Raw genomic sequence first — 12,633 nt, forward strand, 5'->3', positions numbered from 1 at the left:
TACTCTCATTTTGTTTCCTTCCGTTATCTCTTTTTTTCTGGCATTAGTTTCGCGAATCATTCCCCGCTACATGCGTTTATGGATCTTTTATGGGATTAGGCAACAGCCCTCTATAGCTACTGCAGGCGGTGAGACGCAGAATATACTCCTGACTTGCGCGCGCTCACATGAGCACGTGGTTGTGTGAACCCTATGCATAAATATAGCTACTTAGTCGCGTGATGCTTTTGAATATGCTAGTGCACCTTCCAATTACACACACAATACATACTATTACGTTAATGGATTAAAAGTAGAAATGCCATTTTGTTTTTTTTTATGGCTCATGACTTAAGACATGAGCGAAAACTTGAGTTAATGAATTAACAATTATTTCTTTACCGATAGGATTCAACATACCTTGATAACAGTTTATCCATCTCATTTTCCTTACGCAACAATTACCCAATAACACAATTCAACACACAATACAAAAATGCTTTTACCTCTCATGGCATTTTTTTCCAACTTCTTGCATTTAATCACAAAAGTACATTATTTCTCTTTTTTTTTCAACGAATATGCACATTTATTTCTCATTCTTCTTCGTTTTTTTCACATCCCATTTTTTTCAAGAATTTTATTTTCCACCCGCGCTTGTCGCGTGCTTTTTTTGCACACCTTTTTTTTCGAATAACTTTTTTCCACATAAATTACTTTTCACACAGAACGAAATTAATGCTTTTTTTCACCCGAAATTTGTTTTTCATCTTCGTCGCCACTTGAGGTACCGAGATCCGAAGCACACGCGCCTAGCTCCGAGAAATGACTGACTGTGCTTGCATGTCTGATAACCAAGCGGTGGGGAAGCATGGTACTAATGCACATTCATTACGTATACTATAAGATGGATTATACTTAAGGTTTGTACTGTCTACCACAAGGACTACCGGTCTTATCAGCGTCTTGTACATGACACATTTGGTGCCGTGGTGAATCTTTATTGAACTTTTTGTTCAGGAGCTCGTAGTAGGCCCGATGTCCACAGATGATGTGCCTTCGTATTTCACGACTAACATTGTTATCAGCCGTTAGCAAGGATCCAAGGTAGACGAATTCATCGACTACCTCGAAAATATTCCCGTCTACCGTAGCACTGCTTCCAATGCGGGCCCTGTCGCGCTCGGTTCCGCCTACTAGCATGTTCTTTGTCTTCGATGCTTTCAGCACCAATCCAATTTTTGTTGCTTCACGTTTCAGGCGGATGTACAGTTCTGCCCACAATGTCCATGTACACTGCGAAACAAATAAATTGGCAGGATTTGTAGAAAATCGTACCCCGGCTGTAACACCCGGCTCTCCGCACGACACCTTCTAGCGCAATAATGAACAATAATAGGCACGAAAGTCAATCAATTTGTCTTAGTCCCCGGAGCAATTCGAACGAACTGGAGTGTTTGTTCGAAATCTTCCCCAACCACGATCAGTCTGGTAAGCTTCTCAGGAAAGCTGTTCTCGTCCATAATTTTCCATAGCTCTACGCATTCTATACTGTCGTATGCCGCCTTGAAATCAATGAACAGATGGTGCGTTGGGACCTGGTATTCACGGCATTTTTGAAGGATTTGCCGTACAGTAAAGATCTGGCCGGTTGTCGAGCGGCCGTCAACGAAGTCGGCTTCATAACTTCCCACGAACTCATTTACTAATGGTGACAGACGACAGGAGATGATCTGAGATATCACTTTGTAGGCAGCATTAAGGATGGTGGTCGCTCGAAAGTTCTTACACTCCAGCTTGTCGTCTTTCTTGTAGATGGGGCATATAACCCCTTCCTTCCCCTCCTCCAGTAGTTTCCCAGATTCTGACTATCACTTTGTGCAGGCAAGTGGCCAGTTTCCCCGGGCCCATCTTGATGAGCTCAGCTCCGATACCATCCTTACCAGCTGCTTTGTTGGTCTTTATCTGTTGGATGGCATCCTTAACTTCCCTCAAGGTTGATTGGCTTCAATCGTCCGCTGCCTTGACTTTCACTGCCTGTACTCTCAGTGCCATTTAAATGTTCCTCGTAGTGCCCTAGTAGCACAAAGGTTTTACATATGTTACTGCAACTCATATGTAACCAGATTTAGTCACAAAAAAGTTGCTGTAAACTTTTCTAGTCTGACTTGTGCTGCTCAAGGATGCTTGGGGTAAAATCAAAATAACGAAGACGAATTAAAGAATCGAACTTTGCTGATTATGAATCGACTATACATGAGAATCGTGAGCTTTAAGAATCGCGAAGAATCGTTAACTTTCCTGGTTATGGATCGACTGTACGTTTCAATTTGTTGAATGGCTACTCACTGTGTTCTTTTCAATATTTTCCCCTTGAAAAAGACACAATTGAAACGTGTTGAAATGGTGGGTAAATATATTTATATTTTTCATAAATATATGATTCGTGAACTGTATCAAATCTGAACCTCTCAGCACCCATTTGTTGTAAGAACTCTGCAGAGAAATGCATGCAGATCACAAGGTTTTTCTTTTCTACTCTGCCGTACGTGATTATCACCGTGATTAGCAATGTTTTAACCAATTTTATCAAATAGCAATGTTTCTTAACGTTTTAACGGGATGGGATTAAATTTATCTTGAAAAGTTGGGGAATGGATGATTTGCTTGCCAACCTTAATGAAGAAGAATGACAGAAATGTCTCGCTTGCATATAAGACATCGTTGGGGAACTTAATTCGCTGAACTTGAAATTACAGGCAAAGTAAGGGGCGATTCAAGAATGACGTCCACTACTTTTTGAGATTCCTAGACCCCCCCCTCTGTCACGCTTTTTTGTATACCTAATATATGTAGTGTCACAACATCTTAGACGCCCTCCACCCTAACACCTGTGACATCATTGTTGAACGATCCCTAAACCAATCTGATTCAATTTATAAACCATTAGCAAGCCTTTGCGGCAACTACGAAAAACTGACGGCGTAAAGTTAATGTCGGAAATATAACCATGTTCAACGAACTGTGCAGTTTGATTGAAGAATAATCAACTTATATGTGAATCTTGAATTGGAACTCAGGGTTCAACTTGACTCACTGGAGCTATAAGGGCCGATGTCCACGTGGCGGTTTTTTACGCTGCGTGCACGCCGCGTTCATGCGAGGTACCCAGCATCAAATGGAGTAATGCACACGTAAACGTGTGCACCACTACATTTGATGCTGGGTACCTTGCGTGGATGCGGCGTGCACGCAGCTTAAAAACACGCTACGTGGGCATCGGCCCTAATATGGTCGACATTTTCTTTAGCTTATTCAAGAAGATGCTTCATTAGTTCGCAATTCGTCTTCGTATACATTGGCTTGCGGGATGGTTCATCGTATCTTGAATTTGGAGAAAAAAAAGAAGCCAGTTTTGATGTTCATTTTTCGAAGCGAATCTCAAAGTCGCGTCTGGTACCACGGTGTCATTATGCCGAACCCTAGTAACATTTTGCTCTTATATTGGTTTTATATCATTTAAGTAGAGTAAATGATGATCTTCAAGAACGTCATAAAACTTAAAATGCTACTTGAAAATGGCCATTTGGCCGAATGAGAAGTGAGAAGTTAGCACTTCCATTTTTCTCCTCCATTCTTCTTTCTTCCTCCTTCGTTTATTTTACTTTATTTATCCCTCTTTCTTCTTTCTTCTTGCTTTTTTTCCTTATTTCTTCCTTCTTTATTCTTTCTTTCTTCCTTCTTTCTTTCCTCTTTATTTCTGCTTTCTTCTTTCTTTCTTCCTTCTTTCTTCCGACTTTTTTTCTATCTTTATTCCTTCTTTCTCCCTTCTTTCTTCCTTCTTTCTTCTTTCTTTCTAACTTCTTTCTTCCCTCTTTCTTCTTTGTTTCTTCCTTCTTTCTTCTTTCTTTCTTCCTTAGTTTTTCCTTCTTTCATCCTTCTTTCTTCCTTCTTTTGTCCTTCTTATTCTCTTCTTTCTTCTTTCTTTCTTCCTTCTTTCTTCCATCGTTCTTCTTTCTTTATTCCTTTTTCTCTCTTCTTTCTTCCTTCTTTCTTCCTTTTTGCTTCCTTCTTTCTAATTCCTTTCTTCCTTTTTGCCTTTCTCGTAAAACAAAGTTGTACCGAAAGGCTTTCATTTCGCTCGCTATCATTTCGAACTTTTTATGTAGGTCTCAGAGACCCATAGTCTTATATACCAATCGACTCAGCTCAACTCAGCTGAGCAAATGTATGTCTGTTCGTGTGTATGTATGTGTGTATTAGAGTGGGGCGCAGTTGTATGGGAAAACGCAAACTTCGTCCGATCAAGTGAGATCAAGGTTTTTCTGAATCGTTTTGGGACCCCAATCAACTGTGCAAAATATGGGCTCGATTGGCTGCAACCTCGCATGCCGCATCGCGTTTTAAATTTACATGGAGATTAGTATGGGAAAACGTACTTTTTTACATTTTTGCTCCCATTTTTATCACCAATCACGTGACTCAAAACGATATCATATAGTCTGGAAGATGCCGAAAGACTTAGCATTAGCATTAGCAGTTCGCACAAATTCGTAGGTGGTACAAGCCAAGACTATTGTATGAGAGTAGCATTACTTTCATCCGTTACCACAGATATTGATTTGGGACTAATCACTAACTCTTAGATGGAAGCAATGTACTCTCCAATAGTCGAGATCTGTCCTGGCCACGTCCTTGCGAATGCTGAGGAAGGGGAAGGATGGTTTGTTGGATACCTACTTAAGAAAGATGCAGAGAACTCTACGACCTCTCATAGGTGCCACGGGAGGTTTTGGGATTGCGTGGAAGGTTATAACAGTAGGAATCGTTTTGGTATAACGTGAAACACAGAAAGAACTAAGATAGAAATACAAAGTAGGAAAGGGACGAGCCTGGAATTGAACCCACGACCTCCTGCTTATAAGGCAGAAGCGGTAGCCACTAGACCACCGAGCTCGTCGTCTGGAAGATGCCGAAAGACTTTGCCAAAAAAGGTACGTAGCTGAAAGGTCTACAAAAAATGTTATTACGTTTAGAAAATTGATTGTTCAAACCATATGCAAGAAATCTGTCAGCACTACCGGACAACCTATGGTTATCAAAAAGCAAAAACCATCTTCCTTCTTGTCGGATTTTTTTCTTTGTGAAATAATTCCGGATAGCTCCCATTAGCTCTAAAGCCCTATAAGATCAAATATTTTGAAATAACACTCAGTTAAATTATTGGTGTACGTAGTACGGCACTGTTGCCAGAATAAAATTTTTTGCATATCGTTTCAACACTCAATGTTCGAAGCGTTATAACTTTTTTCGTGAATGTTCCAGCAACGTGCCTTCTTCAGCAAAGTTTTTCGGCATACTTTGGGTTATACTTTAACGCAATGTGCCACTTGGTTTACGATGAACTGAAACCTCTAGTAGTAGAAATGCAAAAATATACGTTTTCCCATATTAATTTCCATACAAACTTCAAACGCGATGCGGAAAGCGAAGAAGCAACCAATTGGTCCCAAATTCTGCACAGTTGTTCAGGACCCAGAATGGCTTCGAAAAAACATTGATTTGAAAAAATGACCATGACGCTCCACTCTAGTGTGTATGTGTGTGCACAAAAGCTTAGAAAAACATTAGACAACGTTTCATATAGTAATCCTTAACCGATTTTCTCGCAACAAGTTGCATTCGAAAGGTGGTAAAGCCTAGTTGATCAATTTGATAACGATTGACCGTTGCGTTTTAAAGTTATTAAGAAAATGGTACATCGAATTGTATTAGCGCCATATAAGGTGTGTGTCTTGGCTAAATGCGAGAAAGGCAGCATCACTACTCGGTGAATTAAGTTGGGTTTTTTCTTTCTACCTTCTTTCTTCATTTTATCTTATTTCTTTTTTCCTTCACTCTTTTAGCTTCCTTCTCTTATCTTTCTTTCTCCCACCTCTTTTTCTTCTTTTCTCATCTTTCTTTCTTCTTTCTTCTCATTATTTACTTACTTGATACTTGATGGGCTACAGCTCTTCGATGAACCTACGCCTAATGGAGTATCCTTCTCCACTGGACTCGATCCTGGGCCAATCGCTTCCAGTCGCCCTGAACATTGAGCGCCCTCAGGACCTCTTCAACTGCAAAAAGCCATCGTGTACGCGGCCTTCCACGAAGCCTGCGGCCTCTTCCGGGTTCTCTATTAAATATTATCTTCGCTTGACGTTCTTCTGGCATACGAACAACGTGACCAGCCCACCGTAGTCTGCCGTGTTGTATAAGCTAAATAATATCCAGCCCTTTATACACCTGGTACCATTCGTGATTCATGCGACGCCGCCAGATACCGTTCTCCTGTTTACCGCCGAGTATTGTCCGCAGCACCTTACGCTCAAACACTCCGAGAGTTCTCCGATCAGCCTCCTTTAACGTCCATGTCTCATGGCCGTATAAAGCCACCGGAAGAATTAGAGTAGTATACAGCGCGAGTTTTGTTTTCGTTTGCAGACTACGGGACTTAAGCTGGTTACGAAGTCGGTAATAAGCCCTATTTGCAGCTGCAATACGCCTTTTCACCTCGCGGGTAACATCATTATCGCACGTCACTTATGTTCCAAGATACACAAATTCTTCTACCACTTCAAATTTTTCACCATCCAGCACTATTTCGCTACCACCACCACTAATGAACCCACGTTGATTGCCAGCGACCATGTACTTCGTTTTGCTGGTATTGATCGTGAGTCCAATCCTCGCTGTCTCCCTCTTAAAAGGCGCAAAAGCCTCTTCCACGGCACGGCGATCAATTCCGATAATATCGATATCGTCCGCAAATCCCAGGAGCATATGCGATTTTGTGATAATGGTGCCGCTTCTTTGCCCACCAGCTCTTCTAATCGCTCCCTCGAGCGCTATAATGAACAGTAGGTTCGAGAGTGCATCACCCTGCTTTAATCCATCTAAGGTAACAAATGACGTCGATATTTCATCCGCAACCCTTACACTTGATTTTGATCCGTCCAACGTTATACGAATCAGCCGTATCAGTCTCGCCGGAAAACCATGTTCAAGCATAATTTGCCATAATTCATTTCGTTTCACTGAATCGTACATCGCCTTGAAATCAATAAACAGATGATGTGTCTGCAAGTTGTACTCCCGGAATTTATCAAGGATTTGTCTCAGGGTAAACATTTGATCCGTCGTTGATCAGCCCTCACGAAAACCTACTTGGTATTCGCCGACGAAGGACTCTTCAAGCGGTCTCAATCTGTTGAACAGAATACGGGACATAATTTTGTACGCCGAATTAAGGAGGGTTATTCCTCGGTAATTGGCGCACACCAGTCTGTGCCCTTTCTTAAAGAGAGGGCAAATGAGGCCGTCCAACCAGCTAGCAGGTATTTCCTCGTCTTCCCATATTTTCGATATAATATGGTGCAGAATTTCATGAAGCTGCTCACTGACATGTTTGAAAAGTTTCGCCGGGAGCTGGTCCTTACCCGCACCCTTATTGTTTTTCAGCTCTTTTAACCTCATCTAGTGTAGGTGACTCCACAGCTTGTCCATCGTCGCTAATATTTATTCTGTTCACCGATGCACCGTCACTTCCTCCATTCAACAAAGTCTCGAAGTGTTGCTTCCACCTGGCAGCCACTTCAGTTTTATCTGTCAGCAAATTCCCTTGTTGGTCGTTGCACATGATGGGAGATGGCGCTGTCTTTCTCCGCACGCCATTGACAGACTCGTAAAACCTCCGCATATCGTTCTGCTCCATTTTTTCCTGCGCCTCACTAATAACTTGTTCTTCGTACTCTTTTTTCTTCCTGCGGTGGGTTCGTTTTACGGCTGCTCTTGCTTCCTTGTACCGATCTCTATTCGATCGGGTACCCGACACCAACATCCGGCTTCTGGCAACGTTCTTCTCGTCTGTCACTCTCTGACACTCCACATCGAACCAACCCGTCCTGGGTCGCCTCTGTGCAGTGCCTACCACTTCTCGTGCTGTTGTGCTCACCGCTCCATGGATCGACTCTCATAGATCGTTGATGTTGTCGCTAACGTTGATTGCACTTATTCGTTCGTCGAGCTTCTGGCGGTACTCAGCCGATACTCCTTCCGCCGACAATCGCTGGATATTGTAACGCATCGTTCGCTGTGATCTTTCGTTCGATACAGTTGACAACCGTGATCGAATTTTACTGACAACGAGGTAGTGATCAGAGTCAATGTTCGGACCTCTGAATGTCCGCACATCGATAACATCCGAGAAATGGCGCCCATCCACCAGAACATGGTCTATCTGGTTGCAAGTTTCACCATTTGGGTGTCTCCAGGTGTGCTTTCGGATGTTCTTTCGTGCAAAGTAGGTGCTACTGATGGCCATTCCTCTGGCAGCAGCAAAATTTACTAGCCGTAGGCCGTTGTCATTGGTAGCGGAATGAAGGCTCTCCCTACCGATTATGGGACGGAAAAAGTCCTCTCTACCGACCTGAGCGTTAGCGTTTCCGATAACAATTTTCACGTCATGCTTTGGGCACTCTCCATAGGCTTTATCAAGACATTCATAAAACGTGTCCTTTACGTCGTCGGATTTGTCGTTTGTCGGTGCGTAAACGTTGATTAGGCTGTAATTGAAGAATTTGCCCCGTATCCTCAACACACAGATTCGTTTCGTAATGGGTTTCCATCGCATCACTCGCTTCATCTGCTTGCCCATCACTACGAAACCAACTCCATGCTCTGCTTTTTCACCGCCGCTGTGATAGATGTTATACTTGAATGCAGTATTGGTCGTGGGGTCCACGGCTCGGAATTCACGTTCTCCGGATCTAGGCCATCGGACTTCTTGAATAGCAGCCACGTTCACTCCAACCTTCTGCAGTTCACGAACCAGAAGGCTCACTCGTCCAGGTTCATTTAGGGTCCTGATATTCCAGGTACCGAGTTTCCAATCATAGTCCTCATTTCGTTGCCGGGTCGGTTGCCAAAAATAACGTTCTCTTTTTGTCCTATCTCCATTTTTCGTGGTATTTGAGAGGCTTCAGTAAGCTACCTTACCGGGGTCGCGTTACCTACATCGCGATGATGGGGCTGCCACCTTAGGTATAGCTGACGCGATACAGCATTTCGGTAATCAGCCGCTGGGTACTAGGCAGACGCTGTTTGAGCCGCACCTCCTGGTGAACAGACGCTCGAGGCGTACCTTCTCACTCTAGCTGATGTCAGAAGGACAACAGTGCCCAGGCTGCACTACCAGCTAAGTACACAACCCTTAGCTGGCGATCTTTTGTCATCGGACGACCCGTGGAAGCGTGAGATAGGGACTTGTGAGGACCAGAGCTCTGTTGGGCGCTCCTTCCTTGATGTCAACCCACCATTTTGCAGCCGTACATTATTTACTTCTCACTTATTACTTCACACTTCTCATCTCTCACTTCTCACTTCTCACTCCTCACTCCTCACCTCTCACTTGTCACTTCGCACTTCTCACTTCTTACTTTTCACCTCTCACTTCTCACTTCTCACTTTACACTTTTCACTTTTCACTTCTCACTTCTCATTTCTTAATTCTTGACAGCGTGATTTTTTCGTTTTGGTTGCGGATAACTCCCAAAAGTTAACTATAATTTTGTTTTTTTTTAACCAAGTTGGTTTAATGGAGAACTATGGAGAGGCATGGTATCTCGAGTGGTCGTGTTTCTTGACGACATTTGTGTGTCCAGTGTTTTCCTTTAAAAATATCAGCTGGTTTAACCATTTAAGCATCTTGCTAGTACAGTGCGGAGTGAAGAAGGGAAGATGGTAAAGCACAGCATGTTGTTCGTGGGATTATTGCTCAGTGCTGGTTCTTATTTTGTGGATGTTTGACAGGGCTGCCTCTGAGGTCCTTTATGAGGGGTTCTGATGCGGAAAACTGTTTTGATGAAAAACAGCGGAAACAAACATGGTGAGCACGTTCCGGTTCTTGCTTTTTAATGTATTATTATCAAAACCTATACCCTGCATAAGACGAGTGTAGTGCTATTGACTTTGTATGCCAATTTAAATACCAAATTTAGAGGTTTAGCTCGAACTAGCAACCGAGTCGGTCGTGTTTTCGCGTGTGGTTATCAAGTGTTATTTTTCGGCGTGTGTTCGGCTGATTGTCAGCCATTTCAGGCAAATCGGACGACGAGTGTGTCGGATGACTAGTGTTCCGCCCCTCATTTCGACAACTGCTGTGACGGTTGTTTTCGGCGCGTGTGCTTGCGTTCCTTCGGCGGTTGGTGCTACGCCCCACCTCCCGGTATCAGTGCGCTGGGCCCCGTGACGTCATTCAGCGGGGACGCCACCAGTTTCGGCTGGTAGGACGCGTTTTTTTTCGGACGGTTGGAGGCGCGTCTTAAAAAAGGGGATAAAAGCTTTTCCCGTGACCAGCCACGCTCAAAAATTAGGTGGCGCTGGTGGCGGTGGCCCGCATCTGGTGACCCCGGAACTGAACCGATCATCCACCGGCGACCGGAGACGACGGGTGCGCGTTTCTCAAAACGTTTCTCTCGAACATTCATCCAGTTCGGTGGAGACGCACGGTATTTTTCGCCCCAATACCGCTCGCATTCGTGCCGGAAATTTTGTTCTGCCTTGTGCGGGTGAGTAAAGTAATCAGAAAGTGTAAATTTGTTTCTTGTCCAATCGTGATTCTCCAGTAAGCAGAGCGATCGGCCGGTCGTTGAAATTTAGTTTTGCTTTGTGCGGAAAGAAAAACGATCGGCCGGTCACCGATATTTTGTTCTGCATTGTGCGGGGGAGTAAATTCATCAGAAAGTGAAAGTTTAGTGTGGTCGATAATAAAAATATTGAACGTTCGGTCGATTGTTTTTGTTTTTAATCAAACTACACGCTATACACGGCAAACCGTTTACCAAAACGAACCCTGCCACACTCCCTACCCCATATATCCAACATCCCAGTGATTTCTCGTGGAAGTTCAGATGACTCGTCGGCTTCAATCAAAGCGAGTATCACGTCAACAATTTCCTACCTACTCCTCAATTGACCTGCATATGGACACGGCCGGCGCTGGTATTGCTTATTTTTGGTTCACCAGTTCTTTCACATTGAGGATGATGTTAGTCCCAAACTTCATCTGTTGGTTCTCTGTGTAATTACAGCTGACCTGGCAATAACGGACTAGCAACCGTGGGCGGTCAATCATGCTCATGCTCTCACGTCTCACTTCTCACTTCTTACTTTTCACCTCTCACATCTTACTTCTCACTTCTTATTTCTCACTTCGTATTTCTCACTTCTTTCTACTTCTCATTTTTCACTTCTCACTATACTTTCTTCTCACGTCTCACTTATCATTTCTTACTTGTTACCTCGTACTTCTAATTCGGCCTAATGACCATTCGGCCTAATGACTCTCGGCTTAATGACCCAGCATCTGGTATCACAAGTACAAATATCAAACTGAATGAAGAAAAATATATCGCAATATCGTGTACTCGCGGACATGATGTCTGTCAAACTGGTGGTGAAGGAAGACGAGAAGATTTTCGCCCTCAGAGGCACCGGTAATGTCCGAAGGAATATCAAAGCTGCAACGGTAATCAAATGGTTGAGGTAGTGGGACAACTCGACCAAGAGTAGTTGGCCTCACCGCCTAGTCCCAAGTGTGTTGGCCTGGATTAGCGGACCTCATGGAAGTGCTAAACTTTGGCTTGGCCCACTTCCTAGAAATCAATGCTACAGGTAGTACCTGTACAGGTCCAGCAGTATCAGATACCACTGAGCACATTCTGTTCACAAGTTGCCGGTTCGAGGCGGAGAGAAGTGCGATGTTGGAGGTATGCGGAATGAACACTTTTATCGATACGAGATGAACTTCTAAAACAATAAAAAATCACGAAAATAAAGATTACTACCACCGACCGATAGCATCGTCGGAAAAATGTGCAAGAAGGCAGAGTAGTGGAGTCCGGCCGCAAGAATGATGACCAGGATTGCCGACATACGAAAACCAAGTTGGCGCACGGAGCAACAGCAAGCCGCTATTGCGGAAAGCGTCTGCGCACAGTGCTGCGGAAGATAGATGTCGATAATAAACGGGAATGCAAGCGCCAGATACTAACGTCGCGTCGCAGCTGTTGTCAGCTTGTGGTGAGCGCGTAGCCACAGAGCATGACGTCACGGCCGGTTGCGGGGGAGCTCCCGCTGTCGGGGAGCTTCTCGTCGGAGTAGAATATATCCACCGTTGGGGAAAGGCTCAGAGGCATTGAATACCGGTTATTGGAACAGGGTGGATCCACCGCCAGGGACTAGTTGTGTAGATCGTTTCGTGCAAATGCGCCGGCTTCGGGTCGTCGGGGCACCATTCAACCGGAAGCTATTTCCATCCGGAATGTTTGGATCGACATTGGCACTCGTCTGGTCACCCGTTGAAGTGAGAAAGTGCTTAGGACTTGAGCTGATCTATGAATATTAGACCTCTTCTTGTTTCCAAGAAGTATCAAAAATTCAACCGGTCAGCCCAGAATCACAATTCTTATGCTAAAATAAACTTCCTGTCAAATTTTCAGCTAATTCGGATTTAATTTCGAGGTGGCTCAAGTTGATTTAGTGTTTTTGGGCTATTTTCAATTCAATCAAAGGTAATTGCCTATTTCCGGGGATTAAACCACCCGACTTGGA

General features: G+C 43.8%; 1 protein-coding gene across 3 annotated transcripts in view; it reads right to left on the bottom strand.

The window, feature by feature from the left end:
• The window catches only part of LOC134212313 (neurotrimin-like), a 332,613-nt gene that overhangs the window by 191,460 nt on the left and 128,520 nt on the right, over nucleotides 1-12,633 (bottom strand). The window contains exon 1 of one of the 3 annotated variants that reach the window (XM_062690048.1): nucleotides 400-513. The exons of the other annotated variants lie outside the window; for them this stretch is intronic. The gene's annotated coding sequence lies outside the window, so the exon portion shown is untranslated. Of the gene's footprint in view, nucleotides 1-399; nucleotides 514-12,633 lie in introns of those variants that run through there. 3 annotated transcript variants of the gene reach the window in all.

The sequence above is a fragment of the Armigeres subalbatus genome, chromosome 2, assembly GCF_024139115.2.
Source record: "Armigeres subalbatus isolate Guangzhou_Male chromosome 2, GZ_Asu_2, whole genome shotgun sequence".
NCBI classification, from domain to species: Eukaryota; Metazoa; Arthropoda; class Insecta; order Diptera; family Culicidae; genus Armigeres; species Armigeres subalbatus.